The sequence below is a fragment of the Petaurus breviceps genome, unplaced genomic scaffold (assembly GCF_028583685.1).
Source record: "Petaurus breviceps papuanus isolate PSGF00001 unplaced genomic scaffold, PetGlider_PUasm1.0 90919, whole genome shotgun sequence".
Taxonomy (NCBI): Eukaryota; Metazoa; Chordata; class Mammalia; order Diprotodontia; family Petauridae; genus Petaurus; species Petaurus breviceps.
The window spans coordinates 33,255,828-33,269,688 of NW_027187378.1; the positions used below are offsets into that span (position 1 = coordinate 33,255,828).

A 13,861-nucleotide genomic window follows, 5' to 3' on the forward strand; every position below is an offset into this window, starting at 1 on the left:
TAGGGAGAGACTTGTGGCAGTGTAACAAGAATGTAAATTTTAAAGATCTTCCCTGCCCCTAGGCTAAAGTGCACCTGGAGCCTGGGGTGGGAGGCTTGTTTTTCAGTAGATACTTCTTGATCGGCCAGTGGGTCCAAAAGGTTGTTACATTCTCTCAGCCAGGAGAAGGCTATATAAGCCCTGATGTGTAGCTTTGTTTTGGGACTCACTTTGAGAAGTATTCTGTGATTTGATCTGAATTCTGGGAAGCCGTTGTTGAGAGTCCCCCAGCTTTGAAAAACCCAGAATGTGGAAACCCAGATGTTGACTGGGTATGGATGTAATGGTTGGATAGTTTGGAAATCTGTCTACTTGATGTTTCTGTCTTGATAATTATGCCTGTATACTTTGAGGTTCAGGGTGCTGACCTTTTCTCCTGAACAAGGTAAACGATATATGTCTGACTGATTAAAGTAAGCTTGTTAACCCATTTTGAGTTGCTTTCCTTTAACAAAGCAGATCCAAGAACCTGTGTGAGCAGGCACCCTGGGGACACTGGGGTGCTTGCTGCAACAGGCAGGCAGATAACCAGCAAGTTATTATAATGGTCTAGGCATGAGGTAATGAGGTCCTGCATGAGGATGGGTGGCAACAGTGTCAGAGGAGAGAAAGGGGCCCATATGAGAAATATTATAAAGGTAAAATCAATAGGACTTGGCAACAGATTGAGTATGGGGTGAGAGGGAATAAGGAGTCGCCTAGTTTGTGAGCCTGGGTGAGTAGGAGGATGGTAGTCATAATAGTAAATAATAGAGAAAGTAGGACAGTGATAGAGAAGTGGGGAAGAGAGGAGGATTTGGGGTGAAAAGATAATGAGTTCAGCTTTGGTCATGTTGAGTTTAAGATGTTTAAGGTACATCACACTGTGAGATGTTCAAGAGGTGGTTGGAGATTCAAGACTGGAGGTCAGGAAAGGTTAGATCTGAGAATCAACAGCATATGGATTATAATTGAATTGAGAGCTGATGAGACCAACAAGTAAGACATAGAGGGAGAAGAGAAGAGAGCCCAGGACAGAGCCCTGTGAAGCACCCAATGTTAGCAGGTGTGATGTCGATTAAGGTCCATCAAGGCAGACTGAGAATGAGCCATGAGATATGTATAAGACCTAGGAAAGGGTTGTCATGAAGTTATATACTTACCCACTGGAGGTTTTTTAAATAGAAGGTAGCTGGTCATTTAGCAGGTTTATTTTAGAGGTCATTCTTTTCCATGTATGAGGTGAATCAGACAGTCACGGAGATCACTTCCAATTCTGAGATTCTGTGACATCTAAATATATTTTTGCTGTCCTATCCTCCTGCATTGAGGGCTGGGGCTTCAAATTCTGCAATCTATCCTGCCTAGTAATGAATTCTGTTCACTTCTCTTTTAAAAAAATGTTGGCTTTCTAAAATGCCATTGACTCTTTTTGACATGTGGTTTATTGAGGGGAACATCATCATGGTTTCTCATTAGTGCTTTGCCTAGGCTAATCATCTCTCATAGAAAGTCAACATCATTGACCTACCAGGCACTGAAAGCACAGGTATGTCTGAAACAACCATGTTTTATACTTCATCCCATGCAAAGCCCTTCACAATTTTGATAAGACAAGCTCTCCAAACTTTCTATGATGGGGCTACCACACAGTCAGAGGAGAAATGCTGATGCCATATTGATAACACTGAGAAAGGAACTTCCTCACCAGAAGATTCCTAAGCCAATGAAATCACAAGATCACAGGTCTACACCAAATGATAAGAAGAATATTTTATGTTTCTCAGTTTGCAGTGTGTGTGTGTGAGGTAGATCCTCCAGATATTCTTAGTTCTATTTGATAGATAAGAAAACTTAAGCACAGAGTAATTACGTGATTTTTTTTTTTTTTAAGAACAAGGCAATTTATTAATGAATCTGGTGTGGTTTGTCCTAATGTTTCTTGTTGGCAGCTGCCACCTGTCTGGCAATTCTGTCCAGGTCTCTGTCCCTGAGGTGTCAGTTCCCAGCCCTCGTCCTGGTCCTTCTCCACAATCTTGAGTCCCTCCAGGGCCTGAAGGACCTTCCGAGCCACGCTCCTGGAGCCCCTGCTGAAGTGGCTGGGCATGACGCCGTTGCGCTGGCGCCCCCCATAGATCTTGGTCATGGATACCACGCCGGCGCCACCGCGAAGGTACAGGTGCCCAGCGGTGGAGGCCCCCCGCATGTAGAACCAGTTCTCATATTAGGGCACCAGCTCCTTATGCTTGGCCAGTTTGACCATGTCCACCCATTCGGGGACTTTTGGCCTCCCTGACTTTTTTAGAAAGGCGGCCAGGGCCCGCACGAACTCCTGCTGGTTTACGTCCTTCACAGTGACTCCGGGCATCTGCTGAAGGCCAGACGTGGGGGGTTGGGGGACGCTGCCGGGGACCCCGCGGCCCCCGCCCCTGCCCAGCCCCTCCCGGCCCTCCCTGGAGCCCTTCGGCCCGGCTCCCACCGCACGATAATTAGGTGATTTTTTGCATGTTCATGTTTATTAAGTATCAGGAGATGGATTTGAACCCAGATCATCCTGACTCCAATTGACCAGGTAAGCCTTCAAGATTTATTGCTATCAACATGATGGGGATCACTGCCGTAAGACTGAGATTTCTTACTCATGGACCTTATTTAGCATGGATCCTCTAAACCATCTCTATTCCCCAAACTTGAGAATTCGTATTGATTTAGAACCAAATAGTATGGCAGTGACTCAAGGCAGATCCTTTAGCTGACATATAAAAAGAATTGATATTCATCTTATTTCCAAATATTGTTTACATAGTTAATGCCTGGTAAAATAGACAAACTCATTTCTAGACGCAGAAGGGCTAGCCTGCTCCCAAGTGGCAGATTAAGGCAGAAATATCTATTTCTCCTATTCCCTTGATGATATTTTGAGTATTTCCAGTCCTACAAAGGAAGGTGGTTAGAACGTTATTCAGTAGTGTCCTAGAACCTCCACTCTGTGAGCCAAGGTGTCTTAGACCACCACCCTCTTAAGCCAAAGGAAAGAATATCCTCAAAGGATAACTAACTCAACGACTTGCTTGCTTACTTGTATGGCTATGCAAACTGGGCTTGGACTAGATGTACTCTAAGTTGCTTTCAATTATCTCTAAATTTATGATCCTATGACTATCTTCACTCATCTCTCATGGTCACCACTTCTTAAACCAGAAGTCCCTCTAGGCTCATACAATTCTAAAGACAAAGATAATTCATTCTAATGAAGAGGAAAAGATGGAGTTGTCTGAAGACACTGATGCATAAGCACAGGGGACTCATTAATAATTATAATAGCTCACATTTATATAGTCCTTTGAAGAGGTAGCATGATGGAGTGGGTAGGGAGTTGGTTTAGCATGCAGGAATATCTTCATTCAGATCTTACCTCAGACATCTAACTGGTTGTATGACCCTGGCGAAGGCACTGAACCTCTCTAGTCAACTTGCAAAGATTGTAAGTTGCAGACCTCCACCATGAGAGAGAACTTCCTCATCTAGAAGAAATTAGGTCCAGACTCTAGCCCTCTCCTTCTATATGTATTTCCTGTTTTACAAAATGTCTCATATAAATCATCTTCATTGATCCCCACTTATTATCCTCATTTTACAGATGAAGAAATAGAAGCTCTAAAAAGTTAAGTGATTTACCCAGTCACAGAACCAGTATTTGTTAAAGGGAGGACTGGGACCCAGACATTACTGTCTAGTAGACTAGCATTCTAGCCCGAATAATCAGTCAATTGTAGTCAATCAAAAAATATTTATAGTATTTATTGAACACTCATTATGTGCCTGGAATGCGTATCTATCTATCTATCTATCTATCTATCTATCTATCTATCTATCTATCTATCTATCTATCATCTATCTATTATCTGTTTATCTATCTGTCTAGGATAGAAAATAATCTTTAGCCGCTATAGAGGAGGGAAGATAACACAGCCTTGAAGGAAACTGAGGTAGAGATAAAGAGGTAAAGTGTTCTAGGCAGGGAGGACCAGACAGGGGAGATGGATGGGGTGTCCTATTCAAGGGATAGCAAGCAGACAGTGTATATGCATGGTAGAGGGGGTTAAGAGTAAAGTATTAGAAACTTGGAAAGGTAAGAAAGAGGCCAGATTATGAAGATGTTTAAATGCCAAACAGAAGAGTTCATATTTGACCCTGGCAGTATCAGGAAGTCAAGGGAGTTTTCTGAGCAAGGTTAGACATAGGCTTTAGAAAAAAAAATTACTTTGGCAGTTAAATTAGGGAGAGCTATTTCAGTAGTTTAGGTGAGAATTGATGAGATCCTGAGCTAAAGTGGTGACTGAGTGGAGGAATATGAAGAAATGTTGTGGAGATAGAATTACTATAATTGGTAATAGACCAGATAAATGATATTAACATATCTGAGAAATCAAGAATGAGACTGCAGCTTCCAGCGCAGGTGACTGGAAGGGTGGTTGTGCCCTTGATGTAACAGAGAAGTTTGAAAGGGGAGAGGGCTTTGATGAAAAGATGACTTCTCTTTTGAACATGTTAAGTCAGAGATGGCTATAGGATATCCAGTTTGAAATGTCCATAGGGCAGTGTGGTGATGTGGAACTGGAGAGACACTAGGGCTAGATATATAAATCTGGGAATCATCTATATAGAGATCATATTGAATCCATAGGACTTGATAAGATTATCAAGTGGAGTACAGAGGGAAAAGAGAAAAGGACCCAGGACAGAGCCTTGGGGGACACAGTTTGCTGGTATACCAACTTAGATTTTTCAAAAGACAATTATAGAACATAGAATCAAGGATAGGTGGTGTGCCATGAATAGAAAACATTGCATGGATTTTGTAAGGATAGCATTAGGAACACTGACACTCAGATTGAGATGAGATTGCTGAAGAATGCCAAGGACTCAAAGGGAGGGCTTTTTTTTTTCTAGCTGATTTGAAGAAAAGATGAGGGTCATGAAAAGAACAGGTCTACTTGTCCAGAGGGATGGGATGATGATTATGACTGGCCCAATATTATATGACAGAGAAAATGGTGAGCTAGTCAATTTCTGTTTTCTTTGCAAAGAAGAATGATTTTTAGATTGGAAAAGACAGAACAGAAATGACTGGTCTACAAGGAGAAATCCTAGATAAATAGGAAGATTGTATGGGATCATCTAGCTTCCCTTCTTGAATTAATGTGATAGGACTCATACAAATTACATCTCAGGGTGATGAAAGAACTGGTAGATTTGATTATAGAGATATTGTTAATGACCTTCAAAGATCCTGACAAAAAAGAGATATTGTTAGAGATATGGGGGATTATGGTATGGAATGTGTTGTCAGGCTAGGTCTATGAGTCAGCTAGTATTCCTTATCTTTTTTTTCTTTGTTATAAGTTAGAGTCTGGAGGTGACTATGGTACAAAAACAAAAACTATCAATTTTAAAAGATCATGGCAAATGAGAGAAGCACTGAAGGGCTAGTATACACATATTTTATTACAAATTTCAAAAATAAGAGTCTATGAAGTATGTACCATTGAGCTTGACTTTAGTCCTAGTAAAATTTTAGAGCACATTATTAAGAGGATGGTTAGAGCTGATCATAGCCAAGCTAGCATGGCTTTAGTAAGAACAGGTCACTTTCCACATTAACCTCATTTCCTTTTTTTTTTTTTTTTGGATAGGGCATCTTGGCTTGTAAATCAAGGGAATTCCAAAGATATAGTTTAATCTAGATTATAGTAAAGCATTTTTTCAATGCTTTCCTATGGAGAGCCATAGAATAGGTGATATTACAGTGAGGTGGATTGGAAACCAGTTGAATGAATAACCCCAAAGTATGTTCATCAATGACTTGATGCCAACTTAGAAGAAAGTCTCCAGTGTAGTACCCCAGAGATCTGGCCTTGGCCCTGTGCTGTCAAAATTTCTTTCAATGACTTTAATCAATTAATTAGTTAAATGAATACAGTATGTTAAACTTTAATAGGGATAGATATAAAGTCTGAGAGACAGCTTGACATAGTGGATTGAGGGCTGACTTTAGAAACAGAAAAACTCAGGTTCAAGTGCTGATTTTGGTACATACAGCACTATTTTCATAAACAAATCACTTGACCTCTGTGTTGTGGGCAGTTCTCCAAGGCCAGAAGTTGTAGGATGTTGTTGATTTGTGCCTATTCCTTACACACTGATGAAATCCCAGGTGCAGCCCTGAAGTGTGAATTCTTATATTTGTGTTTAATAAAAAAATCATAGAAGGTAGGGAAAGCATAGCTAGATGTTGGTTCATCTGAAAAAAAGAATATATTGGGTAGTTTTAGTGCAAATCTAAGATGAGTCAACACAGAGAAGTCTGGATGCCAAAAGAGGTAATGCCATCTTAGGCTGCATTGAGAACTGTGACCAGGATAGCAGAGTTGATAGATTTATTGTATTCCATTCAGACACATCACATGTGATGTATTGGGTTTAGTATTGGGCACCACATTTGAAGAGGGACATTTATGGGACATTTATAAGCAGAAGAGGGGTCAGAGGAGGGCAAAAAGATGATGAAAGGCAAATAGATCATGATGTCTCACTCAAGAAATTGGTGTCAATAGAGAAGAAAAGTCTTCAAAAAAGAAGAAAAATATCTTAGACATGATATCTTCAAGTTCTTAAAAGGTTTGTCTAGTGGAAGAAAAATTAGTCTTGTTCTGCTTGATCCCAAAGGGCAGAGGTAGGTAAAATGTACAAAGAAGAAAATTTAGGTTTGACGTCAAGACATATTCAGGTTTGATGTCAGGACAAATGGTTTTGTGCTATAGGCTAGATTGAGTGTCCTCTAACAGTTCTTCCTCAATAGAGGTTTTTTTGAGTCACATGTCAAGTGTATTCTTGTTCATGTCCAAGATTGGGTTAAATGAATGCTGATATCCCTTCTAATTCTGGGATTCTTGGATTCCAAAACTCTGTGTCTCTAGACCTAACCTCTTATAAACCTAAACAGGTCTGTATATCCAGCTTCATAGAGGACATCCCTACCTTGTTTCTCCAGCTTCACTTTGAGCTGAACACGGTCCAAACGGAATCTTTTTATGCTCACAATTCAGAGCTTCCCACGTTCCATCTTCATCTGGAGCCTGTGAATCGGCTTTTCTCTAGTAGCCTTCTCACCCTGGAAGCTGACTTTGCCACCATTTTCCAACAGCCTTCTCATCTTGGAATATCTCTTTGCCTCTGAGGCCCCTTCCTCTGTTTGGGAGCCTCAATTTTAAGGAAGGGTCCCCAGGCCAGCAATATTCATTCCTTGCTTCCTTTCTGAGCTCCATTCCTGGTTTTCTATATATCTTTCTCCAAGATGTCCCTTCTGGGATACTCCTTCTTCCTTTTAGTTACTTTTTGTATGTTCTTTTCCTGCATTACACTATAAACTCCTTGAGGGCAGGGACTCTCTTCTTGCTTCTACTTGTATCTGGAGTACTTAGCACAGAACCTGACTATAATAAATGCTTGTTGACAACTTCTATACCTTGAAATTTTCTTGGATTCTGACCTCTTATATGGCTAATTACCAAGTGCAACATATTTCATCCTTTATTCCCTGCTCTCTAATTCCACTGCCCCCAGGTGTAGTCCCAGTACTATACCTGGTGTTAGGTTATAGAGATACAAATTTAAAGAATGAAACAATCCCTAAGGCTTGCATTCAAATGAGGGAGTCAAGTTAAGTATATAAATATGTACAGGATAAATACAAATTTAAGAAATATAATGTATACAAAGTAGTTAAATAAGAGATGGTTTGGGAGGGAGAGCACATTGAGAAGGAGGATCAGAAGTGAATTCAGGCAGATGTTGCTGGCATCTAGGTGGTACATTGGATATATTGCTGGGCCTGAAGTCAGGAAGACTCATCTTCCTGAATTGAAATATGGCTGTGTGACTCTAGGTAAGTCACTTAATCCTGTTTGCCTCAGTTTCCTCATCTGTAAAATGAGCTGGAGAAGGAAATGGCAAGCCACTCCAGTATCATTGCCAAGAAAACCCCAAATGGGGACATGAAGAGTTGGACACAAATGAAAAAAATGACTGAACAACAAACAACAATTGGCTTTTCATGTAATATTGTATATTATAATTATTTGTGTGGATGCCTTATCCTCCTAGATTATTAATTCCTTGAAGGGTAGGCACCATGTCTTATCAAAACTTGTCTCCCTTGGCCACTAGCACAGTGCCCCACACCTAGTAAGGTTTAGTAAATAATTGTTGACTTATGTTACAAAATTATATTTGCATAACACATTTTTCTAAGTTGTTTTAAATTCAGCCAAAATAATGAAGTTAATGAATTTCCACTTTGTGTTTATATAACAACTTTCTTCCAGTGCTTTGTAAGGATATGAGCTAATTAATTTAAACAAACTCCCCATAAAGCAGGTAAGGAAAAAGGTATTGTTACTTTTTTCAGATGAGAACACAGAGATCCTGCCAATTTGGGTGATTAGTCCAACCCACTCACTGTGACAATCACCTGCTCTCTCTTCACAGACTTTACCTCGTCTTCCTTGAGGGTCACAGAGTTCCTGCTACATAAGCCCCTCCTCGTTTACTATTATTAATCCTAGGTCCCTCACACTTCAAGGAAAGAGTCTTCACCACATCTCTAAGAAAAAGACCAAGCCCCGGAAGCTTTCTCATGCTTCTTCCTTCCCCACTCAGGGGCCCAGCTGCTAAAAAAAGAAATGCTCTTTCCATTGTGGGGTCTGGCTCCTCTCCCAGCTGAGCAGAGGGAAATGGAAAGAGTGCCTTCTCTCAGAGGGGAAGTGGGGGTGGAGTGGGTTGGAGTGGGAGACACATGATACTTTGATGCAAGTGATTTCATCAGCTTGGGGATTTCTTCCACAGAAGGTTCTGATCCCTCCATGCTGTCCTGTCCTATGCCATATTGGTCAGATTTCTCCAAAGATACAAAAATGTTTTTTTTTTTCCCTTCAGTACCCTGAATGGTACACTGGGAGATGTCAGATACTTGATAATTCTGTGACTTGCATCTGTTTTATACAGAGCACCTCCTTAATTCTGGCTTTATTTATTGGGGCATTTTAATAAATGAGACAGAAACTAAACTGAGGTTTCCCTGCTACCCATTCCCAAAAGAATTTTCTCAGTATATAACTACTAAATGAGATGTCAGGGCAGTTGTTTAATGCATATAAGAAAAAAAAACCCTTTTGTTAAATGCTTTCAGAGCATCCACTTACATGTAACAATTGGCATGTTAACTATAAATAATTGTAATTTGTTCATCAAGGTAAGTCTCCTTAAGGAGCTCTTCTGTTTCTAGCATCATCCTATCTACTATATCTATGTAAAATTAATACAATTAGATTTCTTAAAACATGTTCCTTAAACTGATTATAAGCACTAAATTAAAATTCTACAAATTCAGTGACATTCTCAGTAATGAGGGAGGTGTGACTTTAAAAGAGTTCATGTGGAAAAAATGAAAATTCTTTGAAGGTAGGAACTGCATCGTTTTCTTCTTGCCTTTGAATCTCCAGTGCCTAATGGTTAGTTGTTTAATCAGTGCTTATTAATTTGGCTGAAAACTCAATATGGGTCAACAGAATGACATACCCTCCTCCCCCTCTCTGAAAAAAAAAAAAGCTAACATTATCTTTGGCTGAATTAAGAGAGAGAAAATGTCCCAAATGAGGAAGGTGTGCCTTGGTTAGATCATATTTGGAGTAGTGTTCAGTGGTGAAAAAGACATTGAACATCTGGAGTATGTCCAAATGTGCATAACCCTAATGGTAATGGGACTTGAAACCCATAAGAAAAGCAGTTGTAGAAATTGGGGATATTTAGCCTGAAGGAGAGATAACTAAAAGAAATGATATGTGGCTTGATATATTTGTTGAAAGGCTGAAACATGGAAGAGAAATTTGTTTTGATCTACCCAGACTCTTGGAATAGACCTAGGAGCAATAATGAAAATGGCAGAGGGGCAGCTGTCCCCAAATGGAATAGCTTGAGTGAGTTCCCTGTAACTGAAGATCTCTGAGTGGAGTCTGAATGGTCCTTTGTTTAGATACTATTGAGAGGATTCCTGTTTAGGTCTGAGTTTGGACTGGATGACTTCTGGAGTTCTTCCCAGTTCTGATGATCCATGATTCCTCTTCTCTTCCTCTCTGCCTATCCACATTCTGCCTTTTGTTTTCTATTACTTATACCTTGTCTCCCATACCTCATAGTTCTGGGAAAGAGAATATGACATCAAAGGGCATTTTTTCCAGACAAGGATGAGCAGGTATGATGATTCAACAAGATGGGTCAAGGTACCAGGGAGATTTAACCACTTCAGGAAATAGAGAGAATAGAGCTTATGCAGTTTAGCTTAGATCAGAATTCTGATGCATCTGAAATAAATGGCTTGAGATACTACTACTTACTACATGACTTTTATGAGTTTCCATGAGGTGTGTGTGTGTGTGTGTGTGTGTGTGTGTGTGTTAGACTGGTTCTCCCTATCTTTCCCAGGCTGGAAGTGTAAAGACTACTCATGGACCTGGATGTCTCTCCTGATTGGCATGAAAGCATTGACTGGTTCCATTTTTCAAACTGGGCTGGTTCTCCTCTCCTTAAAAAGGAAGAAAGGAAACAGACATTCATTAAATGCTTACCATGTGCCAGGCACTATGCTAACTTTATAAATATTATCTCATTTGATCATCAGAACAGCCGTGGGAAGTAGGTACTTATTATTATTCCCATTTTAGATCTTAAGGAAACTGAGATAAACCAAGATTATGTGATTTGCCCAGTGTTATGGGAATTTAAGATCTTCCCTGCCCCTAGGCTCTTTGATAGGCTTAAGTACACCTGGAGCCTGCAGTGGGAGGCTTGGTTTTCAGGAATGCCTACACCTTGGTGCTCTGTAATTGGGCAGTGGGTCAAGAGGGTTGTGACATTCTCTGAGCCAGGAGAACGCTATATAAACCCTGATGTGAGGCTTTGTTTTGGGGTTCACTTTGAGAAGTATTGTGTGATTTGACCAGATGAGACTCTGGGCAGCGGTTGACCCCCTTTTCTTGTAACTTCTGCTTGTTACAAGAAGACAGAGAAACAGATCAAGCAGATAGGCCTCCAACTGTCTGACCATTATATCCATACCTAGTCACAGTTACCAGAGAGGGAAGCATCCACATCTGGGTTTTCAAAGCCGGTGGGTTCAAACAACAAGGAAAGCTGAATCAGAAGGGCCAGGGCCAATCAAGTCCCAAAGATAACTGTATATTCTTTTAGGTAAGAAAAGCTAATCCTCGTTGGAGGAGGGAAGGATATTAGGCTTGGGCCTAGCTCATGTTGGGGAAAAGAAGCAGTCATAGCTTAATCAGGTGAGGAAGGGGCAGTTTTGCCCCCTTTTAGGGTAAGCTAATCCCAGGCAGGAAGAGGGGAGTATAGAGTCTAGCCTTGATAAGACTTGGAAGGTAGGAACTGGTACCCTATTATAATTCTCTCTTGCTTCCCAACTTCCTAGGCTTCCTTAAAGACTCAGCATAGGGGCGGCCAGGTAGCACAGCGAGTAAGAGCACTGGCCCCAGTGTCAGGATGACCTGGGGATCAAATCCAGGCTCAGATACTTAGCACCACACCCAGAAATAACTGGCCGTGTAACCTTGAGCAAGTTACTTAACCCCGATTGCTTTAAAAAAAAAAGACTCAGTATAAACCCTTCCCTCTGAGAGCAGCCTTTCCCTGGCTCCCTTCCCTTTGAGATAATTGCCCATTTGTGCGGGAGGTAACTTGTAAGTACATAGTCATTTGTACATTGTCTCCTCCATTAGTTTGTGAAATGCTTGAGGGTGGGGTTTTTTTTTTTTTGGTCTTAAAAAAAAAATCCCTGAGTGTTTAGCACAATCCTGTCATATAATAAGCTCTTAATAAATGCATATTGACTTAAATGAAGCCAATGAATACCTGATACAGGGATTTATGTTTAGCAGTTATTCTGGCCAACCTAGGACTAGCAACCCTGGTTTTGTTTCTCCTTTTTCCTCTAAAGCTCTTTCTATAAATAGAGTTGAGGATGGGGTAGGTTTTTTATAATATGGTAGATTTTCATAGACACTAGTAATCCTTGCAAAATCTTTGTCTGACAACAATTAAGGAAATACAATAATTAAACTACACCTCTGAGAAATCCAAAGCCCAGGGTGGCTCTGGGAGCCAGCACATTTTTATCAGATGCTTACAGGTCCTGATAATGAGTAGTGGAAAGGAAGAGATGGGATAACCTCTCGTGTTCAGAAAGTAGGTGAATATATTCACTTTGATTTGCCATTATGGTATATAAAGGGTAAAATGGGGAAAAAATCCAACCCCACTAAATTACAATGGAGCAGTACCATGGGATAGAGGATGAAGAATCGGATTTGGAATAAAGAATGTTGTTATGCAGTCATTTTCAATCATGTTTGACACTGTGACCCCATTTGGGGTTTTCTTGGCAAAGATACTGTAGTGGTTTGCTATTTCCTTCTCCAGTTCATTTTATAGAGGAGGAACCTGAGGCAAACAGGGTTAAGTGACTTGACCTGGGTCACATAGCAAATAAGTATCTGAGGTCAGATTGAACTCAGGTCTTTCTGATTCCAAGGCTCATTGCTCTATTTACTGTTCCACCTATCTGCCCCTGGGAGTCAAGAAACCTTGTTTGAAACGTTGATTCTGATCCTCGTTTTGTTTTTTAATTTATTTTTAAATATTTAATATCTTAATAATTTTAATTTAATATTTATTAATATTTTAATCTATTATACTATTAATTATTGATACAGCATTTAAGTTAATACATTAATAATATAAATATTGATTTTAAAATTTAATAACAACTTTAAATTTTAATGATTTAAATATTAATTTTAAAAACTTAGTTAAATATTTCCCAATTACATGTAAAAAATTTTTAACATTGATTTTTGCTGATATTTTGGGTTCCAAATTCTCTCCCTCCTTTCTTCCCCTCCTCCCTCATGCTTAAGAAAGCAAACAATCTGATAAAGATTATACATATGCTGTCATGCAAAACATATTTCCATTTAAACTATGTTGCAAAAGAAGATAGACAGAAAAACTAGGGAAAGTTTAAAAAGTATGCTTCTATCTGCATTAGGAGTTCATCAGTTCTCTCTCCGGAGGTTAGATTCAATTACATTAGAGTAAATCTTTCACTGTTGATCCTTGTACAATACTGGTGTTACTATGTACAATGTTCCCATGGTTCTGCTCACCTCACTTTTAATCAGTTCACACAAGTCTTCAGGTTTTTCTGAAAGCATCCTGCTTGTCCCTTCTTATAGTACAATGGTATTTGATCCCAATCATAGACTACAACTAGTTCAGCCATTTTGACACTGGACTTGGTAAACCTGGACAAGTTGTTCAATCTTTCCAAGTCTCAGGTTTTAAAAATGTAAAATAGAGATGATGTTAACTATAGCACCTTCCTCGTAGGGTTATTATAAAGCTCAAATTAGATAATGTTTGTAGAGTGCTTTGCAAATGTTGTTGTTGTTGCTCAGTCATTTCAGTCATGTCTGACTCTTTGTGACCCCATTAGGGATATTCTTGGTAAAGATACTGGAGTGGTTTGTCATTTCCTTCTCCAGCTCATTTTACAGATGAGGAAACTGAGGCAAACAAAGTTAAGTGACTGGTCCAGAGTCACATAGGTAATAAGTGTCTGAGGTCAGATTTGAACTCAGGAAGATGAGTTTTCCTGACTCCAGTCCCAGCACTCTGTCCACTGAGTCACCTAACCACCCACTGCAAACATCAA

General features: G+C 39.9%; 1 pseudogene; it reads right to left on the bottom strand.

Moving 5' to 3' along the window:
- Nucleotides 1-1,903: 1,903 nt before the first annotated feature.
- LOC138151817 (small ribosomal subunit protein eS19 pseudogene) lies at nt 1,904-2,386 on the bottom strand (annotated as a pseudogene).
- Nucleotides 2,387-13,861: the final 11,475 nt, after the last annotated feature.